Source organism: Opisthocomus hoazin, chromosome 2, assembly GCF_030867145.1.
Source record: "Opisthocomus hoazin isolate bOpiHoa1 chromosome 2, bOpiHoa1.hap1, whole genome shotgun sequence".
In the NCBI taxonomy this organism is placed as follows: Eukaryota; Metazoa; Chordata; class Aves; order Opisthocomiformes; family Opisthocomidae; genus Opisthocomus; species Opisthocomus hoazin.
Window position 1 is genome coordinate 46,314,694 of NC_134415.1, and position 14,777 is coordinate 46,329,470.

Genomic DNA, 14,777 nt, shown 5'->3' on the forward strand with positions numbered 1-14,777 from the left:
GGGAGAATAATCAGATTAACACACCCAGACCCCTGGCAGGATGTTCTGAGAAATAAAAAGAGGGAGAGAAGGAAGAATATTCACACATAAAAATAGAAGCCCACGTAGATTGGCCATATATGGAGTACCGGGGACTTCAGAGGGATACCCTCTTCGGACCACCCCTTCGGCGGAGGAAGCCGCTGCTGCGGGAGGCCCCCCTTTACCGCTCCCCGGGCGGTTCAGCCGCAGCGGCGCTCAGCCCCCGGCCCGCCGGCCCCGCACCGCTCGGCCCCGCGCCGCGCCGCGGGAGGCTGCGGAGGGGCGCCGGCGGCGCGCGGTGCGGCGGCGGCGGCGGCGGCGATGATGACTCAAGCCCGCCCGGCCCGCTCTGCCCCCCGCCCGCTCCCGCCCCCCCGCCGGGGAGGGCTATTAAAAGCTGCTGACGTAGGAGCGGACGGCCATCTTTGATGAGGGCACGGCTCCCGGTCCATTGAAGAAGGAGACCCGGGGAGGTCAGCAGCGGCTGTCCTTGCCTCCCAGCTGCGGCACCGACCCACCGACCCCACCGCCGCGGCCCGGCGTAGCGCTCCGTCAGCCGAGGTAAGGGCAAGAGACCGCCGCGGGGACCGGCTGCGCAGAGGGGAGACGGCAGCGTTAACGAAATGGAAATTTAAAAAGGGGCATATTTAAAGGGGGGACCTGATCGGCTTTTTGCCTCCGGGCTGCTGCGGGGATGGAGGAAGGAAGGGAGAGGAGTGTAATGTCGCCGCCAGCCTCACCGCCGGCTGGAGCCAGGGGAGGGAGCCGGACTCTGCCTTTCCGCCGCGCCAGGCTCGCTTGCGGGTGGCGGGAGGCCGGAGGAGAAGGGAAGCCCGGGGGACGTCTGAGGAGAAGGGGATCCAGCACCATTCCCCGCCGGAGCGGGAGGAATGGTCTGCGGGCGCCCTGCCCCTCTCGCCCGGACCGGGCTGCCGCCGCCCGGGGCGCTGCGCCGGGCTGCGGCGGCGCTTCAGCACCGCGGACAGAGGCAGGGCAGGCGTCGGCACGGCGGCCGGGCCGCAGGGCTGCGCTGGCAGCGCCCGGCGCTTCGGCGCGGCGGGGAGGGGGATCAGCACCGCGGAGAGCGCCGCGGCCTCCCCCGTCCGCCCGGCCGTGCCCCCCCCGCCCCCCGGCGGCACCCCGCGGGGGCGGGCGTGCTGCGGGCGCCCTGCGGCTCCGCGCCGCTCCCTCCCGCGGAGGGACCTCGCCGCGCAGCTCGGGGAGAGCCTTCCCCCGTCGGAAAGCGGCAGTGCTCCGACCGCAGGCAGGAACAGCTGCGGCGCACGGGGAAAAGAAAAAAAAAGAGGAAAAAAAAAAAGGAACAAAAAAGGCAAATAGCTTCGGTTCCTGAAATTAATCGGCGTTTAGCACTTTGGCCTCTCCCCCTGCCCTGTCGCGGGCGGAGAGGTGTCTATCCGTGTACGGGAAACGCAGGCGTTACGTAACGCCCAGCCCGCCGGGTCCCGCCGGGGCCGGGCATCGCCCGCGGGGACCAGCGGCCGCCCCCCGGGGCTTCCCCGCGCCCGCGGAGGCTCCGCGCTCCCCCCTCTTCCCGCCTCGCAGCGCCGCTGCCCCTCGCTCCGGCGCCGGGGGCGGGGGGCTCCCGAAGCCGTGAGGTGCCGGGGCTGAGCTCTGTCCCGTCTGTGTCGTGTCGGGCCCCGTCCCCCCCCGCCCTCCGCGGCCGCGCTGCGGGGCGGTGCGGAGCCCGAAGCCTTATGTAAGGCGCCGCCCGGGCCGCCCCGTCACGGCCGGGCTGCTGCGGGGAGCGAAGCTGCGCCACACGCCTGGCCCCGGCTCCCCCGTCCCCATCGCCCTGTCCGCTCCCCGGCACCCCAGCCTTCCCGACCCCCGCGTTGCGGCTCGTGGCTAGCCCCATTGGTAACTTTGCTGCTTTCTGCGGGGCAAACAAACGAGGGGAGAAGGGGGGATCGGGCTGCGCGTCCAGGCGCCGCGCTGCGTAGCTGCGTCAAACCAGGGCCGTGGGATCTGCCAGATTTACGTGCTTGGCTTGGGTAATTGCTGCTGGTTTCGATTCCAGCTGAAAAGGGGGGGAGGAAGGGGGAGGCTGGTCTGCGGCGCAGCCCGGGGGTGGCGGAGCAGCCCCACAACCCGTACCTGGCTGCTGCCAGCCCTGGCCGCAGCATCCTTAAGGACGTGCCCCGTCTTGGTGCTGGTCAGGGCACAACTCTCCCATTGACCATGGCAACGTGAGGACGGCATGGGGCAGCCACCCCTGTGGGTGGCCAGGGCTGGGATGGGGCCGTCTGGCTGATGACCTCTCCGGGGGGGTACTGCTGAGGAAGCTCTCCTGGGCTCCTCATCTCCCTGCGTGTACCTGCGTCATGGGCAAAGATGACAGTCTAGGAAAAAGCAGCAGTGGTTTGCCGTTGCTTCTGCGTAGTGCAGAAGGGGTCACCCAGGAGGTGACCACTGAAGAGTCTGATACCTAGGATGAGTGCCAAAAAGATAACAGAGGTGACCAAACCAAAGGTGCAAGCAGGCCGGATTTGCAAAAGCAAGGTCTTGAGGCTGCCTCTGAAGTCAAGAGGAGTTGTAGAAACTCAGCATGTTATGAAACAAAATTTAGCTAAATAGCAACCCCCAAACAAATACAGCTTAACTTTCTTTCTACAACTGATTAGAAAATTAGAGTGGCATTTCCAAGAGTGCCCAGGACCAAACTCTCTGTCCACTGAACTCATGAGGGCACGGAAAGAAGGAACAGCAGAATCCAACCAGTACCGAACCCTCAAAATGCATCTAATGAGACGCAGCTCCAATTTGCAGATCTGTTGCACTGGAGGTGGGAGCTGCTTTTCAGGTCAACGAAAAGCTATTTATTTGTCTCCGTATGCGTTAGGTATGGCAACAAATAGCAAGATTAAAGTGCTAAGATATGGTCTTTACCTAATGCTCGCACTACTTTAACTGAACAAGGAAACAAAACAAAATACTTTCCTGTCAGTAGGAACAACTTCAGCAATTTTTACGTCTATGTGTCACAAGGCTACAGCTTCTGCGTATGTAGCAACCCTTGGGGGAAAACGGAAAGTATAAGGCACAGTGCAAGGCTCACTTTGTTAGTGATTTCTTCCCTCAGGAATGCAGGAAAGCCTAGGAAGGGAAGAAACTGGTTTATCTTTGCCACGTCTTGTCACACAACTACTCTTTTTCTGGTATTTTTTCCCAAATCTGTCGTAACTCTTTATAACATAAGCATAGTACTTTCACCTCTACATATTTCTACACACACATACTCGTTTCAGAGATTTCTATGGTTATAAACCACAACAAATATAGACTCTTTGCAGTCTTCATTGAGAAGAGTGCATGTTTCTATGTGTGAAGTTTCATCCACCCCTACCAATGTGGTCACCTTTGGGCTGGGCAAGTGCCAGGCAAGATGTAACAACAGACTTGTTCAAGTCTTTTAGAGCATCTAACAGAGAGAAGAGTAATGCGTTGCTTGAGGGCTGCAGCAGGATGCAGATGTCAGGCAGATCACGATTACCTCTAGGAAGCTGGACTTTGGAGTGGGCACCAGGGCTCACATATCTACTCCCGGGAGTGCTGGATATAATTTATCCAGGCCATCAGTTATCAAAGAACAGTTTATTTCTTTTTAGTTCATTATTTTTGAGCCTTAAATGATATCTTTGCCCTTAGCTTAAATAAATTCTGGTTTTCTTCCCTACTGACCTTGCAGATTTAGCTTGCTGTGTAGTATTGCAACTTCTTCAAAACAAGGTATGTTCTTCGTTCTTGTCTATCACCCCTTTGTTACTCCCTCCACAAATACTCAGATACACACTCCCACCAGAAAAATCTGCCTCTTATCAGATGACAGTTTTTAATAGGCTGTCCCATATCCCACTACATTTTCTAGGACTTTCCTTTCCACCACACACAAAGACAAGTCAACTTCACAGGCTCAACATTGTTTTTACCTGCTTTATGATGGCCCTATGGCTGATGTTGCAAGACTTCAAAGCAGATTTGAATGGCCTAGAGGAAATGTTTGAACCACTTGCCCTGTTATTTTAGAAGGAAACATAGCTTTGCCTTTACATCTTTCATTGTGTTCACTTGCTGTTTCACTTACGTCACCTTCATGCTCACCTACAATCCTCTTTTGACTACTGCTGAAGAGCACCGCCCTGAAAGAAACGCAAACTTGGGCAAAGCATTAGGACCCTGACGTGAAGGGAGATGTGTGGACTTCCAACTTTGATTATTCCTAGAAGTCTAATCCAAAGTCAGTTGAAATCAAGGGAAATATTTCCACTGGTGAGGTAGACGTTGCATGAAGTTCTGAATAAGCTCGCCAGCCAGGCTGTGTGCTGCTAGAGATGAGTGGAGGGTATGGAAAGCTTATCTCTGCCAGCAATGGGTGCGTATTCGTCTGCCCCACAGTCCTAGAGGAAACCCTGCATGTAATTTTGTGGGACTTCTAACAAAGAGAACATTTAGCAGTTTGGGTTTTTCAAAGGGAAACAAGTGCTGCATCAGGTCTCCTCTGAAATATACTGGCATGCTGTAATTCTAAAGAAAATTCAATCATTGCATTATAACCTTTTTCTTTTCTCTTTTTTTTTTCTTGTAATAATAAGAGATATGGTATCTTATCTTAGCCACTGGAGAAAGCTGAATTCTAACACAAGCACAGGGAGGAGGAGAAGGAAATACTGAGTAATTAATCATGGCGGTTCCTGGCCTTTGAAAGCTAAAAATTAATACTGACCAATCCGTGTTTTGCCTGGCTATTTAGAAGGAAAAGATTTTTAATATATATTATATTTTTTTTAGAGCCAACAATGCTCCATTTCACTTTAAAAATGGGATTTAACTTATTATTGGTCTGCATTGTCAATTGGTGTGAATTAGTAGAACTGAGTGCTGTGAGACACTACAGGCTGATAAGCTCCGGAGCTGGGGCTCATCATTCATGTTTTAAAAGAGAAATGGGCATACTTGCCAAAGGAGCAGGTTTTTCTATAAACAGAAGTAACTTCAAACCCCCCACACCTCCTCCCTTATTTTTTACCAGCCTGGTTTCATTGTCGCACATTCTCACAGATGGGGTTCACACAGTTACTCTGCCTCAGAAATGGTGACAGTAAGCAATGATGAAGCAGCGGAAGAGGAATACTGCATGTTATGGCTGTATTTCAGGTTGGGTTCTGCTGCACTCTGCTGGTACATAACACCAGCAGAACTTTTTATACGGTGCAGAAGGCGGGAGCACAGCCGAGTTTTTCCTAGAGGCACATTTGTGTGGAGAAAAAGTCAGAACTGTATAAATGGATGTGGAGCAAAATGAAACCTGCACTTCCAGGTGCTCTTTGATGTCACAGACTGCATTTCCCAGCAGTAGTCATTCATTTTTCTTCCAAACTGGGAAGTAGCCGGAAGTTTTCCTGCATTCCAATAAACACATAGGAAAATTACGCTTCTTCCACCAAGTTTTTTAAGGCAATGGTTTTAATATTTGACTACCCAGACATACTATTGGTAGGGTAGGGGTTTAAAAGAACAAAGGCAAAATTAAGTCTCACTGTACACATTTCTAAAACAGAAAGAGGGGAACTGTTCTTGTACATTTTTACTATAATTATACTTTTCCTTGTGCTTTTAATATGACAAAGTTATTCTGCCAGAGTTTACTGGTAGACTCCATGAGCGAAATGATAGTTATCATAGCCTGTGTCAGTGCTAACAACTAACATTTATATCCTAGACATTACAAAAGGATGCTTCATGTAGGTGAATTTTGAAATTAATGCATGATTTGCTATTTCTAATTCAAAACCTACCAGTTAACAGGGAGGTGCACATACAAAGGCACTACATAGTGCTTGGTAGGGCACGTTTGTAATTTTACAATGATCGCTTCCATCTCCCACATTTTCTCAGTAGCATACCCTTACTAAAAATCCCAGGCAGCAAATCTCCAAAGGTTTTCACAGTCGCTAGCCTGTCAAAGAGACTAGAAGACTAGTGTGGAATGGGTTGAAAACTAAAAGCTCTGATCACATCACAGCTATGGTGTTTGTCATGATGTGTTTATTTGTTATACCTACTCTCCACTCAAAGGAGAGGAACTTTTTTTTGGGTTGTAATTTTTTTTTTTTCATATAAACTACTTATTTGGAAGATGTGCCAACCATCCCTTTGATTCCTTCCCCTCTCCTGGAAATTATAGTTCACAGTGCAACTGTGCAGATGCCAGTTCATTGATCTGCCCTACAGAGGTAAATATATTTCCTCCAGCTACTCTAAAAAATGTCACGAAATAAAAGTATACTTCTTCAGAAGAGCCAATCTGTCAAAATAGTGTTACCATTCACTGATTATTTTTTTAAACAGGAACAGAAGTCTTCCTTGCATATTTAAGCATCTTAAAAAGAGAAGGTACTAAAATTAGCTTCACCATGCTTTAGATGCAAAGTAAAGTAGGCTTTCTCCCCTCCGTACTAGTATTTTTCGGTTCAGTCTAGTCCTCATTCACGTCCTTAGGCACCTCACCATTTACCTCAAAAGGATTTAGAGAAGCTTGCATTTCTGTAGGCGTCAGGGAATTGCTGTTTGATTCAGCCAGTGCCACTCCTGCCTGGTACACCTCTGCACCATGCATGTGCGCGTGGACACACGCCTCTCTGAGCTCAGGGCTGCCCATGCTGAGCAGCGCTGACCCCGAAGGTGACTGACATTGTTAGGAGAGAAATTTCTGTTCTCTGTTTATTAGGCACAGACATCTCTTAGGAATGATTTGTTCCTGCAGAAAGCTGTAAGAAAGCTATTGCAAATTATTGGGCTCAAGTTGTTCAGTAACAGTCAGTTTAGCTTCAGATATTGTGGTTTAGTGATTAAAGCACAGGGGCTGCACCCAGAATATCTGGATTCAGATGCAAGTATCACACACTAAATAAATGTATCCTTTGTCAAGTGCCTCAATTACCTCCATCCACAGAAGAAAGAACTGAGATTAAAACAAGTTTTACTCTGCATTCCTCAGCTTCAGATGCACGTCAAGTATCCTGTGTCTTTGGAAAGATATCTTAATGTGTATAGCAGTCTCCACTGCCTAGGGTCGATGACCTAAAAATTGATACCCCTAAAATGCAACCTCCTCCCAAGATAGGTGATTATTATTTATTTGGCATTCAAAGGGGTGTTACACACGATTGTCCCATTCAGCTTTGTAAAAGGCTTGGCTGGAAGGTGCCATATAAACCCAGATTATTAGTATTACATTCACAATAGCAAAAGAAGAAAGCTATCTCAGACCAGAAGGCAGATGAAAGGTTCACACATTTGATTGTGCTTTCATGGCCAGGCATAATCCAAGACAAGAAGTTTGCCAGAGCCGTGCATTTTGCTAAAGCTGCATTAAACTGCAGGGGGGAGAGCAGGACTGAGCCCTCTCTTTTCAACAGCACTGGCTCCAAACCAGTAACATGACAACTGAATATACAACCCGGATGCGTTTTGTGAATATTTGAGTATTTCAGCTAAACATTTGCTTTTCCAGAGAGTATTCACCTAAGTGACACTCAAGTATGTGAAAAGCCCTCAAGAAACAAACTAAGGTATGCGAACCCAATTAAATTGGAACTCACCGCTTACTTCTAACAGCAGTTCTCCCCAGAGAAGCATTTGGTTTATTTGTTCAGCTGTGTGGAGACGTGTATTGGTTGCCTAGCCTTTTGAAGGATTTCCTACAGGTGTTTTGCCATTAAAAACATGTTCTTGGGATATGGTACCTGTTTTTGTAATTCGTGAAAATATATGTCTTTTATTATACCAGCAAGAGGAGCATGCAACACGAAGTTCAACAGCAGCAAAGGGCTTTAAAATGGCGCTTGATGAATTCATGAAGGGGATTATATGACATAGCTGGTGGTGGTCACAAGAGACTTGAGTTGATAAGGCAGCAGGTGTCTTCAAGTCTGATTTTCCTAAGAGGTTTTTCTTAAAAAAAGAAAACAAAGGAGAAAAAAAAACAGGTCTGAATGGCTCTGTGCTGTGGTAGAGGCCTGTCAGTTTAGTTCATTTTAGAGATGAGCACATCAAGAAAGAGACAGTGGAAAAAACCCTCGAGGCACCAAGGATGCACTAAGTGTAATTGAAAGTGCTCTAGACCACTTTTATAACACAACAGTAAGGCCATCTATAGGCCTCAAATTTTCAATATTAGCAAGGCATTTTTAAATCATTGCATTGTCTAGTTCCTTTTTTCTCAATTAACTGTTCTAAATGCTACAATACAGCTGTTCTTGGAGCAAATTCTAGGCTCCAAAAATCATTTTCTAGTCCTGGTAAACAAAAGCTGGTGTGCATTTGTAACAGGTTGACAAATAAAAACACAAGAGAGCTGCAGACATCACAGAAATGGTGTTAGCTACTGTAGTACCCCAAGCAGCATGCTACCTAACAGCCCCATTCAGGACAGGGGTCTCGGTGTGCTGGTATGGACAGAGAAGGCATTACACACCATGGGCTACCCAGAACACAAAGGTACAAACATGGCAAGAGTAGTAAGGCAGGAATATGGTGCAGGTAGAGATGAAGAGCTAGTTCTTACCTTCTGGCTGCATAAGCACCCTCAGCTACAAGGACCGCAGTGCTTCCTCCTCCTTTGACTGGTTCATTGAGTAAGAGGCCAGAAGAGGTTACCCCTCAGTGAGCTGAACCCCCTATAAACCAGAACATCCCACAGGCTATAGGGCTTCTCTGTATTAACTGCTTCTCCAGCAGTCCAATAATCCAGTCTTGATTTCAAAAATTGCTCATGGTGGAGAATGTCACAGTATATGTTTTTTAATTGAACAGTGAAATCCAATAAATTTTTCATTGTGGATGCAACCATTTATCTGCAAGGTTATTAAACTACTACTTAGACTGATGAGAAGCTCTGCTGCTGCCCTACTGAAATTTTCCCATGGTTACTCCTGTTCCTTTGTGGAGTAACACTTGCTTTCCTCTTTAACATTTATATACTTGAGAGCTCCATTCCTTCCCAGTCAGGACCCCATTATATTTCTATTTCTTCCTTGCCCCCAGAAAGCTTTTTCTTGCACTTAGGAGATTGTGCACAAAGCTTTTAAAAGATTCCCCAGTCTGGCAGGTGAAGAGATAGGACACTGATCCAATGGCCAGGACATACTCTGTGACGCTAGAGATTAGACCTTCAAGCACAGAATGTGAGACTCCAGAGCTGTGTACGGATTTCAGTTTCTTTACCTTTTTTTGTGGTCTAGCCTGTTTTTGTGGTGACATTTCCAAGAAACGTATTGTACACTCAGCTTTCTCCAGACAAAGAGCTCTTCCATTCGTGCCTGCAGCCAGAATCTGTTTCTCAAAACAATCTACTTCCCATATAAAGTCAGAGAACCTTGAAAACCTAGGCTTTCCATTGTTGTCAAATATGGTAGGCCAAATCCTGGGCTTAGAAGAGTTGCTTGTATCTTAACCAATCAATGATCCACTGTACCAATAAGGCTGAAGAAGGGGACAAGAGAATAAAAAAGAGAAGAAAGTAACTAGAGGAATAAAAAAGAACAAAAAGACCAAAAATAAGAGAAAGGACAGGATAGACTTTTTGATAAATACTCTTTCTTGATGGCCTTTCCCTATCAGCATGCCAACGAAAATCAGCTAGACTTGAAAAGTAAACTTCAATACTCAAGTTTTTGTTAGTAGCATCTTAAAAGTGCCCTGAAGTGTTAGGTTATAAACCACTGTCATCCCTCGTGTCCAGCCTACATCCCTTAAGAAGACAGAGCCTCTGTCTGACAGAGCTTCTGTTTCGTTTTAAAATGCAAAGGGTGTGCAAAGGTTCATCTTTACTCCTAATCTCATGAAGAGTTTGGATTAGTTCAACTTGTATTTCTTTCATTAAGACAAGAAAACCTACTGCCATTGGTGGGCACAGACCCTAAAGGACGCCTTTGTAAACCACTGCTGCAGACTGACAAAGAGAAGCTCTGACCAGCAGGCAGCACGCCCCAAGCTCACACTCCAGTGTTTGCTTTTCTTAAACTTTTCTGCTGGGTAGTTTCTTCAAGCTCCAATCTTTCTGGCACCAGATCTCTTAGCAAGAAAGCCAGGCCAATGAGAAAGCAAAGCCACAATAACCCCAAGTCTGACTGATTCTTGGGTGAAGCTCTCTGCACTGCCAGCTGCAGGCAAAGATGGACAGGGGAAAGACCTGGCTGCAGGGTCTCTTCCTCTTCCTCCTTGGTCCTGCTGCCAGACAGAGGGAGAGCAGACTCTAGGGAGGGAAGCAGAGGGGTGGCATTCGCATGCAGGCCTACACCTTGGCATGACATCTATGGGTAGAACAGAGACATCACAATGCTCTTCTGTGCAGGTAATACATATTCTTCATGTATTCAGCTGTGGTACTCTTAAGGGTTGCAACATGTTAATGCCCTGCTAGAAAAGGGAAATGAAGAACCAGCCAGAGTTTAGCCACACCGAAGTCTTATAGATGCATATACACACACGAAGACACCAGGATGGCCGCATCTGTGAGAACTGCAGGGACTGTTCCCTTGTAGTTGGTGTTTCAGAGACAAATAGCTGAGCAAAATGTTGATGACTGCTATCTACTCACTGGGGTATTTGAGACATGCACTTGCTCTTTAGCACTTACACTGATAAAAGCAAAGCAGCATTTGTGATATCACAAGGTAAAGCCTAGACTGTTTCTTTTTAGCTAGAAAGCCTAAAAAAGGCACTTGTTTTGCATGTGTCAGAAATAGAAGCCTATTTTAGAAGACACATGAAGTTATCAGTGTGAATTAACAGGGCCAGATGGGGGGTTAAATTACTGCCTCACAGCTGAAGACATGAGACAGAATGAAAGTGGCTGACTATAAAAAGGGCATCACCAGAAGTGATGAGATCCCACTGCGAGGTGGAATTTGTGAACACCGCACTTGTAAGCGGTTGCGCAGTTGAATGGTTTTATTGGCCAGAGCGAGGGAGAGACAGGAAAAAAGTCATAGTCATTTGGAAGATCATGTCTCACAGTTTACTGCTTTGCTCAGGACAAGCTGTGCAGCAGCACAAGCTACAATTAAATATCACAGAGCTCTGTCTCCTGGCCTGGCTCATAGCCGCCAGGACAGGGGAGCTCACCAGAGCAGTCAAATAAATGAGGCTGCTGAGCTGGGACAGCACTAACTGTCCTGGCTTCCAGAGCAATATGGAGTTTCATCAGAAAAATTCCAGGTTTAAGGAGGTTGGTACTGAAAAAGGACAGTTCTTACATTAAGCAAGCAATTCTTTAATAGAAGTATTTCTCAAAATACTTCAGTTATGTGTCATTTGGGTAGGAAGAATGTTTCTTCCTATCTCATCTCCACTTTCAGTTGGTAAAGAGAAAGTGAAAAACCATGTGCGCTAATTATGAATAGGGCAAGGAAAAAAATGAGGAAGGATTGTATAAAAATGTTCAAACACGAATCCTCAGCAAAAATGGGACATCCCAATAAAAGCCAAGTAAGAACATTTTTGCAAAGTCTTTTAGACCAACACTTGGACTGCGGGTGTCCTGATGCATAAAGGCCTATAGGTATGTGGCAGAAACACTTGTGCAGACTGTTAGCAACCAAATGGCTAAGAACCTGCCATGGGCAGGTCCTACCAGCCAGACATAGCCTTTCTCCAGCTGACATACCATGCTGGTAATAAGACACCCTACAGAACAATAGATGAAAGAAAGGAAGTTTTTCAGTGGCAGCATGCTTCCTATTTCAACGGAGTATTTAGTCCCAGATGCTTAGCTGGGGTAAATCAGTACAGCACCATTGCAACCAGAAGAGCAAACCTGATTGGCACCATGTGGAGATTCTAACAACTGATCCTTCAAAGCACATTTCAAGAGGAAGAGGAAGGTCTTTTTGGCAGTAATTAAGCACTTTTTAACTCTCTGGACATGATAACAAAGGAGCCTATTCAAAAAGCAAACATCTTAAGGGCAAACACTTTAATAATGCATAGCTGCATTACGCAGAAGACAAGCTGTGGAGCTGCTTCTACTTTCCAAGAGAAGTGCAGCATGCAACTGGAGTGCACAGCGCAGGATGGAGGCTTAGGAAGCACCGAACGCTATTCATCACGTGCCGTAAGAAAACACGGGCCACGCTTGTGGTCTTCTGCATGCCACAAAGAACCAACAGCACAACCCGTGCCTAAATCTCAGAGTTAAAAATAATTTAATTCTCTGAGAAACTAGACAGAAAGTTACATATATACAAACATATAGTGGTTTACACAAGGCAGGAACACCGCCTATTCTAGAAAACCCTCAATCAGTTCAGCATAATAGGAATTTTGCTATGAATCATCACATGTCTGAAGGAGAACTTGGTCAAGTCCTCTCTCCAGCACGGCAGAGCAGAACTGACTCACCTCTACTGAATCAGTTTTTTAAGTCCAAAGCAGGGGCAAGGCTGAGAAAAGTGGCTCATCAACACTTCAGTAATCACATGGCTGAGATATTCTCAAGGTATGACTCAGCTGCAGAAGCAGGAGAACAATCTGTAGCAAATCAATTATGTTGTGAGACCCCCACCATTTTTCTGTGTTTTGGGAATGCTCACCGCAAATTTTGATTTTGCTTGACTTCCTCTTCATCTGAAATGAATTGATGAATCTTTTCTGAGAAAATAATTTCTAGATCTTCAGACTGCTCATTGTACACATTTGAAGCTCCACCTGTGCTGCATTCCTTCCATTTTGTACAGAAGGCTTTCTGCTCTCGTATCGAGTGTGCAAGGGCTACAAACATGGGTTAAGTAAAAGGCTTGTGTTTCAAATCCACAATTTTCTCTTTATGAATATTCTTAATTAAACATTTCAAAAAAGGATGCTTTGGCAAGCATTAGTTCCAATAATTTTGTCCACAAGATTTTTGACATGAATCTTACCAGAGGCATGTGAAATCATAGTACTTTGAGGCACCAGGAGGATGCTATTAAAAATACAGAATTGCAGCTGGATGTATGTTGGTCACATTTCCTCAGCTGAGCTATTGTGTTGACCTCTGCAGTAACAGCAACTGTCACTAGCAACAGTCACAAGAGATGCAGCCCCCAGAGAATCGCATTTAGCAAGGAAGGATATCTAGGACAGTGATTTAGCTTGTCTAGATTATAACGTTCCTCATAGATGCTTGAACATTGTTAAAAGGCCTCCTAAAGGAAGATGACGGGCTATTCAGTTCTGCCATGAGTAAAACAGATGAACAAATAGCAATTGCAGGAAGGCTGATACAGTATGACGCAGTTATTTGAAAAATTCTATGCAAGTTGCTGGGAATGCTGAAACAAGAGTATTCAACCTGAATTTTAGAAAATCGCTTTCTCTGCTGTCATATATTGTTCTACAGGGACAAGGCATGAAACTGGCTTTGAGCCAGCGAGGTGTAAAGTTTTTGTTGCTTGGGTGACAGTCTCATTTTCACAAACTCATGCTGAATGATCGCTCTGACATGGGACATAGCACACAAGATGCATGAGATGAAAAAAGGCTCCATCTCAAGCCAGGAGTGGACTACTTTGACCTGAGATAGACACATGTGATCCACTGTTTCAAAATTCTTAACAGACATGCCAGGACCCGTTTCGCTTCGAAGGAAGAGGAGATGTGTGCATGTGGACTTGTAAGGGTCAGCAGCAATCTGGCATCCTTTGAGCAAATTATACACACCACAGGACTGCCAAATACAGATGGACCAAAGGGAAACGTCCAGATGTAACTGCAGATGTCATAAGAAATGAAGCCATTCACTTGTGCTTGTAATTCAAGAAGTTCCATTTCTAGGTCAGACGACAGCTTAGTTGGCCATTACTGCAAACATCTCTGACTTTTCTTGAAGTTTTCTGCTTAGAACTCATCAAAAAAGTAAAGGACAAGTACCATTTTTATGGGAAGCACATTGTAAAACCATGTGAATGATTAGCTTTATAGAGGTTAACAATGAACTAAGGAAGTAAGTTGTTAAAAGATAAGGTTCTCTAATACTCAATAAAAAAGATAAATTGAAGAGCTGCAATGAAAACCAATATTGCCAGTTTTGCATATGTAAAAATGTAAATATTTGTTCTAGTTGATACAATTATTATTTTTTGTGATGGATTAGATTTCTGAGTAAACTACCAGTAAAGTTTATTCGTCTATGCTGTTGTGGTGTCCTGTTGAATGATATCCTGGCATAGGTATTAACTGTGTGTCACTGAGAGAAACTGTTTGCTTAAGAAATTAGACCAGCAAAGAATATAGCAATATTGTTTAACCAATGCTGTTGACATTAATTTATGTCAGAGTTCAACCACCTCACTATGTATAAATGTCTTAATTACTGCTCAGACTACTTCGTATTTCTCACATAAGGACATTTCAGTTTTATGGCAAGATCTGAAATGTGAAATATTGGAGGAAATTCAGTCATGTCATCCATTTTCTACCTATTCCAATACCAAAGACAACAGTACTTCCCTCCAGACGTAACGTAACATATTGCATTTATTTTAGTAGCTGGTTAACTAAGTATGGGTACAGAATGTGTGAGAAGGCAGTCAGATCCCTAGGCAGTGAAAATGGGCCTTTGATTTGCTAGTGGAAAGAAAAGGAATCATTTTTGTCAAAGCTTTGAAAAGGATGAGAGTAATTTTTATAAATAAATACTTGCACTGTTTTCATTTTCTGCAAAGGTTCCATTTATGTAAGAAATGAAAAGTTTTAAT

General features: G+C 45.8%; 1 protein-coding gene across 2 annotated transcripts in view; it reads left to right on the top strand.

Annotated features, from left to right (window-relative positions):
- The first annotated feature begins 347 nt into the window (after positions 1-347).
- Positions 348-14,777, top strand: part of SNAP25 (synaptosome associated protein 25) — a 64,241-nt gene continuing 49,811 nt past the window's right edge. The window contains exon 1 of one of the 2 annotated variants that reach the window (XM_075413487.1): positions 348-582. The gene's annotated coding sequence lies outside the window, so the exon portion shown is untranslated. The remainder of the gene's footprint in view (positions 583-14,777) is intronic. The other variant, XM_075413486.1, reaches the window with a different exon arrangement.